Source organism: Anser anser, assembly GCF_964211835.1.
Source record: "Anser anser genome assembly, chromosome: 10".
Taxonomy (NCBI): domain Eukaryota; kingdom Metazoa; phylum Chordata; class Aves; order Anseriformes; family Anatidae; genus Anser; species Anser anser.
In genome coordinates this window covers 5,618,996-5,634,526 of record NC_139730.1, presented here as the reverse complement: position 1 = coordinate 5,634,526, position 15,531 = coordinate 5,618,996, and positions in this window count along the sequence as shown.

Below are 15,531 nucleotides of genomic sequence, written 5' to 3'. Positions count from 1 at the left end.
ATGTGACTGACTGCTGCACAATGGGCTAATACCTCTTAATTTGGACTTTTAGCAATCGTTTACCATCCCTATGCCCTTGAAGATTCCAAATCCACTCTTACAGAGAAGAAAAAAGTCCTTTGCTTTTTCGTCCCTCTTCCCTCTCTCTTCCCTCCCCCCCCCCCATAACTCGAGTGTGTCGATCAATGTCTCCGTATGCATTTAATAGCTTTATTTCAAAGCACTTTACTCTTAAAAGCACCTCTCACCAAGGCATGCTATTGAAATACTGTGCAGGTGTAATTAAATGAGCCAAATTTTGGCCCTTGACTGCATTCCTGTTCTCTCTTTGGCATTAGAACCACAAGATGATGTTTGGTCATTTCTTATCTCTGGGTAGAACTGATTTGGGGTTTCTCTCTCTCTCTCTCTTTTTTTTTTTAATTAAAAAAAATAATTAAAGTGAAATTAATTGGTTAAAGGTTAATAGATGTAGAGATTGACACCCTTACTAAAAGTACTCCACCTGAAATGACAGTGTAGGAGCTTTAATATATTACTAGATAGTTATGCCTGTACTACACCCAGGAGTAATATGGCCAGGGCATCACTGAATGCCAAGTATCCTGTGACTTTGCTGTGGAGACTGCTTCAAAGTTATTCAGTTACTCATGGATACTGTGATTGCATTTCGTATATTCACTAAGAACTGGAGTGAAACTACACATTTATTTCACATGGGAAGTTTTCACACAATGGTTTTGCTCACTTCAATAGCTAGGGAAACAGTTCAAAAATAGCATTTCAGAACATCAGTGTGAATAAATTTCCTCTTTGATATTATTTCTATTCTTGATCAGGCACTTTCTATTAACACTTGTCTGCACGAAACTTTGTCCACAAAAAAAAAAAAAAGCTGCAGGAGAGCCTTGTGGATGCTCATGTACATATATTTTCACCAAAAGGGTTAGGAGGTCAGTTGAAAGCTCTTTGCAATACGGGTGTCATCCAATGAAGACAGAGAAATGTAGCTATGCATCTTAATCAGGCATCATGAATAGGAAATACTTAAAGCAACAGTCATGGTGGATAGTCTGTCATTAGTCCACAAGCTGAAGTCAGACCGCACAAACCACATGCCAAGTACTTTTGAGTCATGATCATATTTGTAAAAATTTCAATTTGTCAATAGGTAAGTCACAAGGAGAAAAAAAAATAAAAAGGTATGAATTTATCAGATAAATTGTTCACAATGGATAGAGTGCAGAACTCCAGCCTGGGATAGTATTAAACCTAATGACCTCAAGGTGAAGGGCTGGAGAGTCCATAACCAATCACCTCTGAATTCAGTGTACCGAACTGTCTATTTGAAAATTAAACAAAGACCCAACTGTAGTAATTGTATCACCTTATGTACTTAAAGTAATTTCCCCAGCTCAGCTCAATATCAGGAGAAACAAATGGAGGAATTACTTGTTGTGTCACTTCTCTTCTCTAAGGCTTTATATCTACTCATTTTTGTCCTCAGCGCTTTCCTACTGCTCTTCACTAAAACATTGCAAAGTTCCATAGAACAGGCAATAAAATGCACAGATGGCTGAGCCAACAGAAATAAAACTAAAACTAAGACCTTCGCACAAATGTGAAAAGGTGAGACAAAAAAAAAAAAAAAACACCTTTGCATAGCTGTTTTCCTTAAGCATTAGTCCATTTTGGCTACACTGGAGTTACTGAGAAAAAAATTATTTATTTTCCAGATCACTGTGAGAATAAAATTACTTTATGTTTTTTAATTAAAAAAGAAAAAGAAAAAAAGAAAAAAGAAAATAATACTTGCTATGACTGGTATCAGTAATCAGGAAGTGGAATAAACATTACCCTCTAATTCTATGTGGTTATTGACTGACTAAAATCACAGTCTGCCCCTGAATCGGCCAAGAGTGCAGTTCCACTCCTCTGTAGCTAACATTGGCTGCTTGAAGAAGGGGTTTCATTCAGGCTGCTCAGGCTTAGTGCCTTCTTAGGCACTAAGCAGGCCTTTTAAATCCATGGAGAAGGTTGGATTTGAAAGCCCCTTCTTGCCCCAAGCCTCTGGGAGGGGTCCATGGTTTGGTCCCCATGAGCTACTTCTGGATGATATCCCATTTGTATTGCTGCCACCTGTCTAAAGAAAATGTGAGATGCCTCAAGGACCCCAAACCCAGCAGGGCAGCAGGGCTAAAGAAAACAGACTGATTCACAACCTACGGAAAAACAAAGTCATTTCTGATGCATCCTACTTCTCCCCAGCAGTTTGGCTTTGAGACCGTTTCTGTATCTGTCAACCTCTCCCACCCTAGTGGAACAGAATAACAAAGCCAAATTCTGCTAAATATGCCATTGCCTTTTGGGACCATAACTAGTTCCCTTGTCTTGCCTCTATGAACCCGTAGTCCTTTCTACCTTGACTGAGCCATGTTCTCAGCCAGGGTAAGCCAGTGAAGATCCACAGAAGTTCAATGAACACTTATTGATTTACAACACCTGAAACACTGTCAGAAGGCATAATTATGATAATGGTAGCCTAAAAAAAAAAAAAAAAATCTCTCTATTAGCATGAAGATGGATTTAGTTGGATTTTGATTTTTCAGACTCTTATTTTTCCATCATGTTCCAAGCTAATAAGTGATTTAAACCAGAACAGAACTGGTTTTAAATTCTCTTTTAAATTCTCCTTCAAGATGAAAAATAACGCTCTCAACTAATTGTGCTTATGTTACCTCCTTCAGCAGCAATTATCTGGTTTCATCCCAACCTTCCTGCTTACCCATAATTACCATCTCCTTTGACATGGTTAACTAAAAGCAAGTATTAATATGGATTTAATGTTGTTTCAGAAATTGGTGGAGCACCAAGGGTGCCAATGACCCTAATTTCACTTTGTACTAAAAATGTGTTGATCTGTGGTTTTTGGCTGCTGCTTGAATTTGACTTGAAGGTTGAAAGTAAACATATCACTCGAGTGCATGGTGCATGAATTAAGGTCTTTCTGTCACCAGCCTCTGCTTTTTTTCCCCTACTCCTTGGGTCAGGCACCCCATAACCCCCCCTTTCCCCTTTCCTCTCATGGGACCCTGGGGAAATATTTCTCTTGACATGAACTCCTGCGTGACTAACACCTGCATTTCTTCCAGTGCACATTTCCATGGGGAAGTTCTGCTTTCTTCTTCTTTTTTTTCTCCTCTCCAGAAAATATTTCTCTAAGAATGATCAGATTTTCCTAGCCACTCCACACACAGAGACCTGTTGCATTTCCAACAGCGGAAAGCACATTGCTTGACTTTGAATTCCCATTGGCCAGGAGATCATCTTCCAAAAATGTGTGCTTTAAATGAACAAAGTCTATTTTTAATATGCAATATTATGGGTTGTGATGGAATTGGAGACCTAACAAAACTAGGTTTTTCTGCCTCTCAGAATAATAATAAAACCTAATGTGGCAAATTTCTCTTGGCTTCCAGATATTAGAATACATTCAACACATCTTTGACAAGTTTATACCTCCAAGGGTTTGCTGCATCAAAAATCTCCTTCTTAGTGGATGCAGTTTTTAACAGCAAAAAGGACCTTTGTTATAGTTTGAACCAGTTCCCTGAACAAAATAAAGCTAAGCTGTAAAATAACTTTTCTCAGTATAACTGTCTACACAAGGGCTTTTACTGGCATAAATATATTGGTCGGGGTGTATGTTGGGGGGGATTGCTCTTTTTTTTTTATTTTTTACACACATAACTGACATCTTTATTCTGGGGAACAAAATTAAGTGTAAACCAAGCATTACTGTCTAAAGCATTTTCTTGGGGTCAGGGTTTCCAGGGAATAATAGAAGGAGAAAGCTTCCTAAAGACATATCTTTGTGGAGTAGGGATGGGGGGTTCCAATTTACTAGTCTTCATCTTATTGAGGGCAATAATTTCCCTGAAGACTTTATTGGCAGGGTATCACTGCAGAAAACGTTTGCTGCCGGCAACCCTATTATTTTCCATGAGAAATACAGTCCCGTGAGAAAGCACGTTCTCACTCTATTTCTGTGGGAAACACCAGGAGAAGAAGAATTCCAAATCCCGCGAGACCAAGCAACTGGAAACAACACCAGAAGCCCTCTTGTTTGTGTAACTTATTGCAAAAATATCAAAGGGGGGGAAGAACATGTTTTCATAAAATTTTCACTTTGCAAGAGCTCAGTTTAGAAAAAAAAAAAAAAAAAAGATTTATATTTGACAGCCCAAAATCCCAAGGATGCTCAGTCTATTTCAGTTGTCAATTTATGATCTTTAAAACATTTTTAAAATTGACTGAACCTTAACTACATCCTACCTCATCTTGTACTAGCCAAGTTTTACAGATGCCATCTTAAAAATCAATTCAAAGAACAGCCATAAACTTGAAAGCTTCCTATTTGAAGTGTATATGGCAGAATGCAATTTTGTTTAATTTTAATTGACAGAGATGTCAGCCTAAGAGAATATTTTAGAATATTAGTAGGAACAGTAAACTCATGCCTTGACACTTTTATGATATAATGGTATAATTCTCGGGAAAAAAAATCACCACTGTCAGGATTTACACAAAAGCAGTGCATGTTTTACTTTTTCCTCAGTAAAGAAGTTATAAATGTATTACTAATTACACAATTACTTTATTATGTAGAGCCAGTAATAAAACCCTTGATGTACACTCAGCAAGGTTAGTTTCATTAAAAAAAAAAAAAAAAAGCATTTTTTAAAATTAGTATTACAGTTTTTCTGGTGAGGTTTCAGCCTGCGTGATGTAGTTCAGCTGCTTGCTCTCTACGTTTCGCAAAACAAAAAGAATGTTTACAAAGCTTATATGTTCCTAAGGAGACAAATCTTCAAATGGTGTAAAACTGCTATCACTACATATTTGTGCAAGCTCAGAATCAGGCTTGAAGAAACATGATCAATTACTGCAAAAGATTGAAACGTGTAAGACATAAATGAATGACTTAAAACAAGCTACTCTTGCTCTGCGTCCAGATGAAATGGAAGTAAATAGGAATAGGAAACTTTCTTTCCCCTTTTCAGCTTTGGGACTGGTCAAATTCTGAACCTGCTGCTTTTTGTAAAAGTCCACGAAACCAAAAACCGAGTTCTCACTCCCTTGTTTTGGAAGCAGATAAAGTTCCACCCCAGACTGCACCCTGTTGTCTCTCTCTGCACTGCTGTTGTATAGAAAATTCCCAGGCAACAAGAAAAGCAATGCAAAGGCAAAGTGAACAACTTGGCACTGCTGTACAACAAGAACACGTGCTCCCTAACTTTTCAAGGTCTGATCGAGCAAAGCAATTAAATATGCACATGAGTATATGCACTTTAAGCAGAAGACTAATCCCTTTGACTTTAAAGAATTACTCACTTGCTTAAAGTTTAGTGCCCTGCTGTATTGGGACCTAACCTCCAAAGCAAAGTATGGCAGAGATTTAGTGATTAATTACAGCCTGTAGATGGACAAGCCAGTTGGGTTAAACAAGAATTGGCCCAAACCTTTGCCCTTCTCCAAAAACAAATCTGAATAAAGGTCAAAAGAGTTTGGTTAAGGATGTACTTACCAAACTTTCAGACCTTTTGAGAACTATCCTCCACTAGTAAAGGCTCTCACATTGTATCCCTCCGGGAGTCCCATAGGCGTAGTCGGTTGTAAACTCATTTTACTATATGGTCAGGCACGCGTGTGGTGGGGAGGAATGAATGACAATGTAGTACGGCCAAAGCTGGTGTCCTGTGACCATGGAGCTTTTAATATGGAGGCAACGGAATCAGGATTAAGAATTGCAGCTGCTAAGATGCTAAACCCCACATACAGCTCCTATGGCTCAGATGTTATCAAGCGTAAAATCTTTTGAATAAAGCCTTACATGGGGGCACCATTGTAAACTGCTTTCTCAGTTAAAGCCTTTACGTAGCGGTAAGAGGGAAAAGGTTGTATTTTGCTGTATTATTTTCAGTAATATGTCAAAGGCCACTGAAATCAATTCCCATTAATTTTAAAGGACTTTCCATAGTAAAAATAATGCCCAGTAAAATCACTATAATGAAACTGCTGTTTAAAGTATCCCAGTCCTCTAAGGATGACCAGCAACTAATCTTCCACGAGACAACATTGTAGAAATTCCAGACTTCCACCATAGAAGCAAAAGCCAGACAGGTTTCAGCCCTGAAGGAGTTGGTGTGATTTTTAAATAGTTTCTGCTATAGTCTCTGTGCATGTTTGCTTATATCTAATTCAGATTCCTTTTCTTTGGTATTAATATAAGTCCCTGTATGACACAGACACCAAATTTTTATCTCAGCACTGTCACTAATTAGGTCTGCGGCCATGAACAAGTCCTCATCTAGGAAATGGCATGTGGAGAATGACCCAGTTAACATTGTACTCCAGTTGGGACAAAATAAATGATAGAAGTAACAGTTATTTAGAAAATAGAAACAGGATTTCTCTGTCCCACAGACAAAAGTTCTAGGAAATCCAGGTAAAGGCTCACCAACTCACCATCAGGGATGTAACATTAATCTGTTTTATTAGAATTCTTTTAGATTTACACAGCAATGGGAAGCTGTCTAAATTTATCTCTAAGTAACAGAGAGTAATTCCATGACAGAAAACTTCATCTATACAGAACAGCATAGTAGAGATTATGTATCGTGGAAAACCATAAGGCAACAACAAGACAGCCTTCAGTATTTTTTACTTAAATATTCTTCACCTTTTTGATGTTCACATTCTTGGCAAACGTATAGAATTTCATCCTATGCACAAATAGCAATAGCATTTTCAGTTTGAATGGATTTATACAGTTTTGTTGACTAAGGAAAAACAGCCAAAAAGAAAATCAAGACCACGGGTTTTCAAGAGTGAGACCACAGTGTATAAGGAACCTCTGTAATGAGCAGCATAACACAAACACCAATTGCTGACTCCATGAAAAGTTAAACTTGCTGCAACCACATGGGTGGAAACACCACCAACAAGAGGAGACATTATGAGAGAAAAGAAATGGACTGGCAAGAGAAACAGGATGACTGGAGATGCAGAGATTTAAGAAGTGCTAAGAGGAAACAAGGAACTGATTTTTTTTCTTTATTTATTTTGTGGAAGAAATGGGTGGGAAAATAAAAGTCTCCCCCGTCAGATTTGTCCCTCCGTATTCAAAACAGGCACCTGGCCCCTATGAAGGATTAACTGCCTGCTTGTAAAATGCCATGTTTTGATATTAAGCCATTTTTAGCTGCACCTTGGCCAAGCAATGTGTGTGCTTCTGCCACCCTATAACTCAGCCATAACTTCTATCGTGCTCTGAAGAAAGCACCACACCTGGATTGGTATCTTCCATGCCAGCCTTCAGCCCTCTGAGATTTGCATTGAGTTTAGGGGATTATCGCACCTTCAAATGCAGGCTTTGTAAACAAAAAGTAAAAATAGTCATCACTAAAGCAGTATAGTAACGCTTTGTGCAGCTGAAAAACAACAGTGGAAATGGTAGGTGGCACTCCTTTCTCAGGAGCTATTTTTAAACGTATCTTGTATTTTTTTGGACAGTATGAAAAGTTTCGGTCCATGTTATTGACTAATAGGGTATAAAACCTCAGGTTTGATCAAAAAATTTAGCTCGTTTTTGTAATCCCTAAAAGAGCTTCGGAAACACTACAAATGACCATATAAATGCTTTTTTCTTGATTCTCCAGAATGTTAATATAGCTTACTAGACAGAGACCTGAATCAAAACCTGTTGAAGTCAATGAAAGCATTTTCATTGCCTTCAATGAAAGCTGCATTTGGCCTAAAAATGATCCATTAGGTGAGGTGAACTCTCCCACCAAGTACTAGTCAGATCTAATTTTAAAAGTATTCAACTGGAAATCATCATTCATCCTTCTGGATAGTGTAAAGAAAAAGGCTTCTTCACTGTTAAGCTCACACCCACTCGGTTTAAGACCTACCATTGGACTTACCACATTTGGCTATCAGCAGTTAATAACCTACCTTTCATGACTTTTGTCTTTTACATCAAACAAAATCAAACTCTTTGGCTTTGGAGATGGGTTGGCTGTAGGTTTTTCTCACATTGGTGTCTTACCCTGTTTTACTGGCTCAGAATTTCTTTAGTTAATGCTGCCATTATGGATGCTGGACAGTCAAAGCCTTTCTAAGTAATATCAACATTGCAGCATTTTCTGATAACCTGAAAAGAAAAGAAATGGAAAAAAGAAAAGAAAAAAAAATATGTTAATATATAGCATGAGATTTTAAAGTAAACAATAATGAGAATGTTTTGTATAAATGTATAAAATAATGCACTTTCTGAAATCTGTAAGAAAACCTGATTTGGCCAGAAGTTTTAACATAGATTATCTGTTAGCTTCAGTTTCTAACAAACCACGTTATGAGATCATGTCTCTGTCTCATCTATCAGCCAGTTTCAATTCTGATGACAGGAGGAGGAGGAAAAAACTTTGCATAGTTACTTGTATTTTGCTTTTGCTTCCAAGCAATGTTGTGGGAGGCTCACATTATACAGATAAAATAAGTACGCTGCTGAGTGAATACACATAAGCCAAGATAAATTTATTTTTCCATGATGATCACATCACAGTAGATGTGGAGACTTAGTTATGAAGCCAAGGTTTTGAGAATGGTCATGTAATCTGAAAGGGCCAGCCACCTAGCAGTTCCCATTTTCCTTGAAAGGCTGTGAGACTCACTGAGACTGTGTAGAAAAACTCAAGCAGTTCATAGCCCAAAGAGGAAAATCTCTCCACACAATGAACTTGAAAATATTTTTCTACATCCTTATGGACATGCACATTCAAAGCCTGCTACAAATATTGCTAGTCAAAAGGGATTTCCAATGGAGCTAAGATGCCTGCCTTCTCCAGCTCCTGTTCACCCTAGATTACTGTGCTCCACAAAGATTTCTACTGTCTTCTACAAGGGCATATGGCTCTGCTCCACCAAATTCATCCCAAAATCTAATTCAAACCCAAATCATGGCTCAACTCTAGAAAGAGGGAAGCCTAAAGAAAAAAGTTAAAAATGAGGAGACCACCAAATTTTATTCCAGATGACCAAGGGTCTATCACCAGTATTCTTAGTGACTCTGGACAAGTCACTTCTTTTCCAATACCTCAGTTTCCTCAGCAATAAGTTTTATTGACTTCCACTGTGGATCAGTACCAGATTTGCAGATGAAAGTCACTATAAAATACACAGGTTGTTGTTGTTTATTAACAGGATACCAAAAGTTGTAGACAATAGTAGACCACAGCAACAGGAAGCACATGGGAGGCCAAAAGAATGAAGTAGATAAATTGGATCACTTAAACAATAGAAATAGAAAAACTTTCTTTCATTTTTACTTGATACTGGAGGTTCTTTATGTGCTATATCGACAACATAGTATTTTTCAGTGTCACCTCTTCATTAAAGAGTCGTTTTAAAGGCAGTTGATGGGTTCTAGTATTATACTATTCATCTAATAAAAGTATTCATTAGTTTATACATCATATTCTTTTTCCTGCTGGTCTGGTAATCCTTAAATATGATGTCCCAAAGGTACTGATTGTGATCTCACATCAGTACATATTAGTAAATCCATTAAAGTTAATAGGTTATTGTCCATTGATGTAAGAAAATCAAGGCTAATGAGGCTACTTGAGTATGCAAGAATTACAGGATCGGAACCTACTGTCATTTAATATTTTGGAAGGTTATGTGTTTTTTCAAGATAGGACATAACTTTCCTTAACATAGCTTTCAATAGAGGTGCATTAGCGTCTAGTGGCAGTAGAGGTGATATATTGTATTGCTAATTTAAAGGATTATGCATGAAAAGTGAATATATTGCAATAATTATGAAGTCTTGTTTGACTTCACTTTTCCACAAATGTACTTTGTCATGCTTTAAGTACATTGTGGATTTGAAAAGCAAAGTCAAGATGCTGTAAATCGGGGTGAAATAAAAATCTTGTTAGCATATTTTAAGAGCAGATTTAGGTTCGGAATATTTCCATGTGATTGCCATTATTACTGTATTTATATGTGAGCAATGCCTCTATTTGATTGCAAGCATGTGTGAGTTTGTGTGTGCATTGTGTGCAGAAGGGGTCATGACATTTATTAAAGCAGTCAATAAGGCACGCATAGGACAGGCATCTAACCCTGGAATATATTTATATTTATACTCATTTCTGATATGGAAACTAAAGAGGAAAAATCAATTGGAATCTAACATTTCATTGTCCTTCACCTTGACTCTTTGGTTTAAAGTAAGCAGTTAAAGAATAAACATTGCTGGAGAGAAATAAATAAATAAATAGATGGAAAAGCCACTCTCTAACATTATTAGGACTTCCAAAGTAAATAAAAAGTGGTAGAGCTGAGAGCAAATTGCTGCAGTGGTGCCAGGGAGAATCCTGATTTTAGCACCACTGTACCAAATTTGTCATTTAGGAAAGCTCTTGTTCCCTTTATTGAGTTCCACTGTAGTGAACAATTTCTGTCTGCATCCCTCGTGTGTCCTTTTGGTTTATTATCTTTCACTGTGAATTGAGCATCCACAATCAGTTTCACAGGAAGCCTAATTTCACACACTGCTTATACATATGATGAGGACTTCCCTCCTCCTCCCCCCTCCCCCCTCCCCTTCCCCATCCCTTCTCCCAATGTTCTTATCAAATGAAGAATTGTGGATAAGGGTTAGGTGCAGATAAACATGAGTGTAGCACTTCCAGAAAGGTCATGATCCCCCCATAAGGTGCTTCTTGTTATGCCTGACCTTCAGATTTTCATCATCAGCCCGCCTGACAACTTAATAATGCAGAGGTGCAGGATTCATTTCTCCCCTCTGAGAGAGCCAGTACGGGACGCCCTTTTCCCTGATTATTTCCCTGCACTCCCGGCTGCCCTTTATAAGCCAACCAGAACTCCATCAATCATGCTCTTCTCTCCTTTCCTCCTCAGCCCCCAGTCCTGAAAGCTCACAAGCTGTAATGTCCCCTTTTGTCTTGTGCTGCTACCCAGCTACAACAGAAAAGAATCCCTGCTTGAAAACACCCTTAGCAGGCAGCAATCCACCTTCCTATTAAAAAGAGAGAGTCGTTCACTTTTCCTCCACCCGGACTGTATTATCTTGCAGAATAACTTCTTGTGGGCTCTGCTAACTGTCAAAGGAGGAAAGAAATTTAAGCTGAAATCAGAAGTTTTGATTTCATTTTATTTGTTCTTTTTCTTCTGATTTCCTTTTTTATCTTTTCCTTCTTGTTCTTGTATTTGTTTACCTATAGGTTAATAATAATCAAATGAAGAAAAAAAAAAAAAAAAACACTTTCCTAATTATTCCTTCTCTCTTTTATTCTTTCTTCCTTTTTTTTCTTTTCTTTTTTTTTTTTCTTTTCTTCTGAAAATAAAAGAGAAACAAAGACTTGATATATTCAGGGTATTAAGCATGTCAGTTAATGGACTGAAATAACAGAAAAGTTCAGAAGGAAGTCTTCTTGGGATGGGAATATATTGATTCAGATCAGATTTTAAAGGCTGCAATAAACTTGTGTTATAAAATATGAATTCATTTCACCCCAGCCTTCCTAGTGCTTTTTCAGCCAATGATTCCTAGAGTGAAAACGGGATGATAACACACCATGAGCATCTGGTGAGAGCGAAGTACAGTATGTTCCCTGACAGAGCAGGGATATGCCAAGGCCATCTCCTATCGCCTAAAGCAGCTGCCATTTGTACCTCCAAGAGGGGAAGTATCCCCTGGTAAGCTACAGCTCAGCTGGGTATGCAAGCTACGCTGTACCCAGCAAGCAAGCTCAGATTCTACCCTGCCCAGTGGCAGCAGGATGCAAATCTGTGCCCAGCTGGATAGAGAAGATAATGCGATAGCCCAGCTCACCCATTAAGGCACTGTGCTGGAGCTGTAAGAATAAATAAATAAATAACAGAGCTGCATGAAGCACCGTAAAACCACTCATTTGCCAAATATCAACATTGTGGCTGAAATTAAGTTTTCCTAACTCCTCCTGTGCCTGGATGCACTCAGATAGCGCTGGTGCATGAGAAAGGCTGAACTCATGGTTGTTTGTTTTTCAAGTGAACCACCACCTTGGCGTGGAGAGCAAAAACTTGCTTAAAAGCAGAGAAAACAACCCCAGTGCCATTCAGTCTTCCAAATATGTATTGTGGGAATAATTGGGAGGCCCCTGAATAATGTTTTACCATCTGAATTATTTCATACATCGCAGGTTTGGAAAATCCCAACACAGAATCAGAGTTTGTAGTGAAACGTGGAATCGCATTTACTAGTTGTGAAAGCTAAATATCTCTTCAGAGCCTTCTTTTTCTTAATAATAATAGTAAAAAGAAATCTCTCTGTGCAGATCTTCTTTCAAACTAATAACATGTCAAAGATTGCAAACTGCCATCAGAAGAGAGCTGGAAAGACTAGCAAATGTTCAGGAGGCGCAAGAATGGGGAATTTGTCCTAAATCCCATTGATTAGTCAATTAGTGTCGCTTCTGCCTCCAGCGTGCTTTGGACAAAATCCCAAAAGATCATCTGGTTCGTTTTCAGGCTTTTCTCCACTTCAGTCAATGACCTAAGAAGAAGTCCAAAGAACATCTTAGAAAGACCAGAAAACATGAGTCAAAAACAAAGAGTTGAAAAAAGCTTAGGAAGCAGATGAAAGAAGAAGGAATGAGAGATGGGAAGGATAAAGCACAACAGAGAAAAGAGAAAGATCATTCTGAGATGCTGGTGAAGAAAAATAGATGAGTGATAATGATCTAGGGGTGGGGGAGAACCTGTCTGAGGGGGAGAGGCAGGTTTGGACAGCAAAGGGAAGCACAAACAAATGAAGCAGAAAAACAGGAAGGAAAGCAAAGAAAACTTGCAGATACAGAGGAAAAGCAGCAGGAAATCTGCAGTACCCAGTATCCTTTCTTGACCACTAGACACAGGAAATCACACTTCAAAAGAACAGCCAAGAACGTGGGACCTGATAAGAGTGATAAAGATGCCATTGCTACCAGATCAAAGTGTTGGAGGGAGGTGATAGAAGGAGGAAAAGCAAAGGAATAAAGCATAAAAAGTCAATCTTAAAGCAGGCTGGATTTTTTATTTTTTAACTTCATCCTAAAATGTGCCCAGCTTGAGTCTCTAAGTGGGGAAGGGGACTCCCTGGGATATTAAAACCATTCCCAAGCCAAGCTCCATTTAAGCTTCACAAACTACAAATGCAAATGCAAATCCCTTGCTTGGCACCTCCTCTTCATTTCAGCCTACATCAGCTGCAGCAGTGATGCCAGTGACTGTCCACAGCCCTTTGGCAGGGCTTTCCTATCAGTCCCTCACCTGGGACCCAGGCTGCTCTTCTCCCCTCCAGCCCCCGAGCTCAGCGCTCACAGGGGCAGCACTAGGAGCTGCCGTGGTCCTTGAGTGGCATCTTCATGTGGCCCCAGATCAATGAGGTAGTGAAGGACACACGGGGTCGGGTCAGTCCTTCGATTGGAATTTCCCTCGGTGAAACACTGGTTTTATAGGGAGGAGGGAGATTGTCCTCTACAGACGTTTGCCAAGGGAAAATGAGGAATAGTTTGGATCTGGACCAGAGGGCCATGGCTACATCCAAGCCCTTGCAAATTGACTTGGCAAGAGAGGATTCTCTCGAGGAGCGAGGAAAACCAGAGAGATGTCAGTCAGAGAAGTAAACACCATATGCTTGTCTCACAGCATCTGACAGTAGTGAAGTGGACAGAGCAGAGAGGCTGGCAGATCTGAGAAATAGGGCAGTGTAAATCAAGACACATTCTCCTTCCTTTGCTTCCCAGAGGAGTTCCACAGGCATAAGCAGTGTATTCCTTCTAAATCCAGGAGCTCTTCAGAGCTGATTGGTGTTTTCCATACTGATTATTTACGCTAAGCCTCGACTGAATGAACTGTAGGTTATGGAGAAGTGACTTTTTTTTGAAATGTATGAGATAAATCCTTCTTTGTCTAGAGGGCAAAGAGTTAGTGGGAGAAGGGAGAGACTACAGAACCATTTAATATGCTGTGTTTGGTTTTAAATTAACAAAATCTTCTTCGGATATATTTTTTTCTTCCTCAGTACTGAAAATTTGGTGGGCAAAGCTTGTGCAATAGTTTCAATTTTCTTAGGAAAATATTGTCATTTGACTCCTGTGGGGTTAGTGGGGGAGGGATGGCGGGGGGAGGAGGAGCCCTTCCCTGATGTTCCTTTGCTCTTCTTTTCTACCTGCTGCATTCTCCTTTTCCACCTATCATCTCCTTCAGTTGAAAACTGTATCATGGACACAACTCCCTCTCTAGCCTTCTCCAGACAAGCTATTAAGGAGCAGAGACTGGCTGTAGAGACGCCAGTGAGACTCCAGTGCCCGAGCAGAACTCATTCCTTAAGTCCATCAGTAATTACCCATGTGGCATTCAGCCCATCAAGTTGCCATTGTTTTAAAAATTGGTTTTAGGCACTCTGAAAGCTTTTTGAAAACACAGAGCAAAGATTATAGCTATGGAAATAAACAGCTGAGAAGCCAGCCTACAGACAAAAAATGTAGGCTGTTGATAAGACAAGTTGATGAGAAAGGAAAAAACTTGCTAGAAAAAAAAAAAAAAAAGATTGAACTTCAAGTTCGAGCAAAAGCTTCTAAAATGTGTAATGTTGTATTAACTTATCCCAGACATATTTTGACAGCTACAAGAGGAAATAGCTGAATTAGAAGTTTTACAAGTGTAATCTCTGACAGGTTTTACACCAAATATTTACTTTTTTTATTCATCAGGTTAATAAACTCGTAACCTCCTCTTGCACTGGTCATTTCCTGATGAGATCCAATTTTCTCCTATCTGGCTGCAACATGCCTGTGTGTTCAAAGCAAGTTTTGAACACAGGTATATCTTCAGAGCCACCATTCTGCTCGGAGGAGGTAGAACTCACATGGAAATCAATGGGAGATTTACTTGCATGAGAATTGCAAATCTGAGCTATTTTGGGGTGCCATTATGTTCAGCAAAGCTTTCTATTCCTCTTGTTGGCTCAAACCAAGAGTTTTCTGCCTTCTAGGTTATGAATAGGCAAGCTTTTTGAACCTGAACTGTTCTGTCTGATTTCTCTAGAAAATTAATATTAAGAGTACAAAATTCTTCCTTTTCCTGTGCTTCTTCCCTTCATATATAACACGTATGTAATGCACAAAAGAAGTCTAGCTGTTTGGGTAAATAATACCAGCATGACTTAGAAATGACCTTCATGGACATGGATTTTCTTTTGTCTGATAACCCATGTTCTCTCAGAATCAAATATTATAAATCTACTAATTTACTGTAGTAAGAGTACAGCAGTATTTGTGAGCAAGTGAATAGTAAGCAAATACAGAATAAGCTAAATACAGAATAAGCTAAATACAGAATAAGCTAAAAAGGAGAATTACAATAAATAAATAATTTGTCTGTACACTTAATAGCTAGTTCAAAAATGAGAAG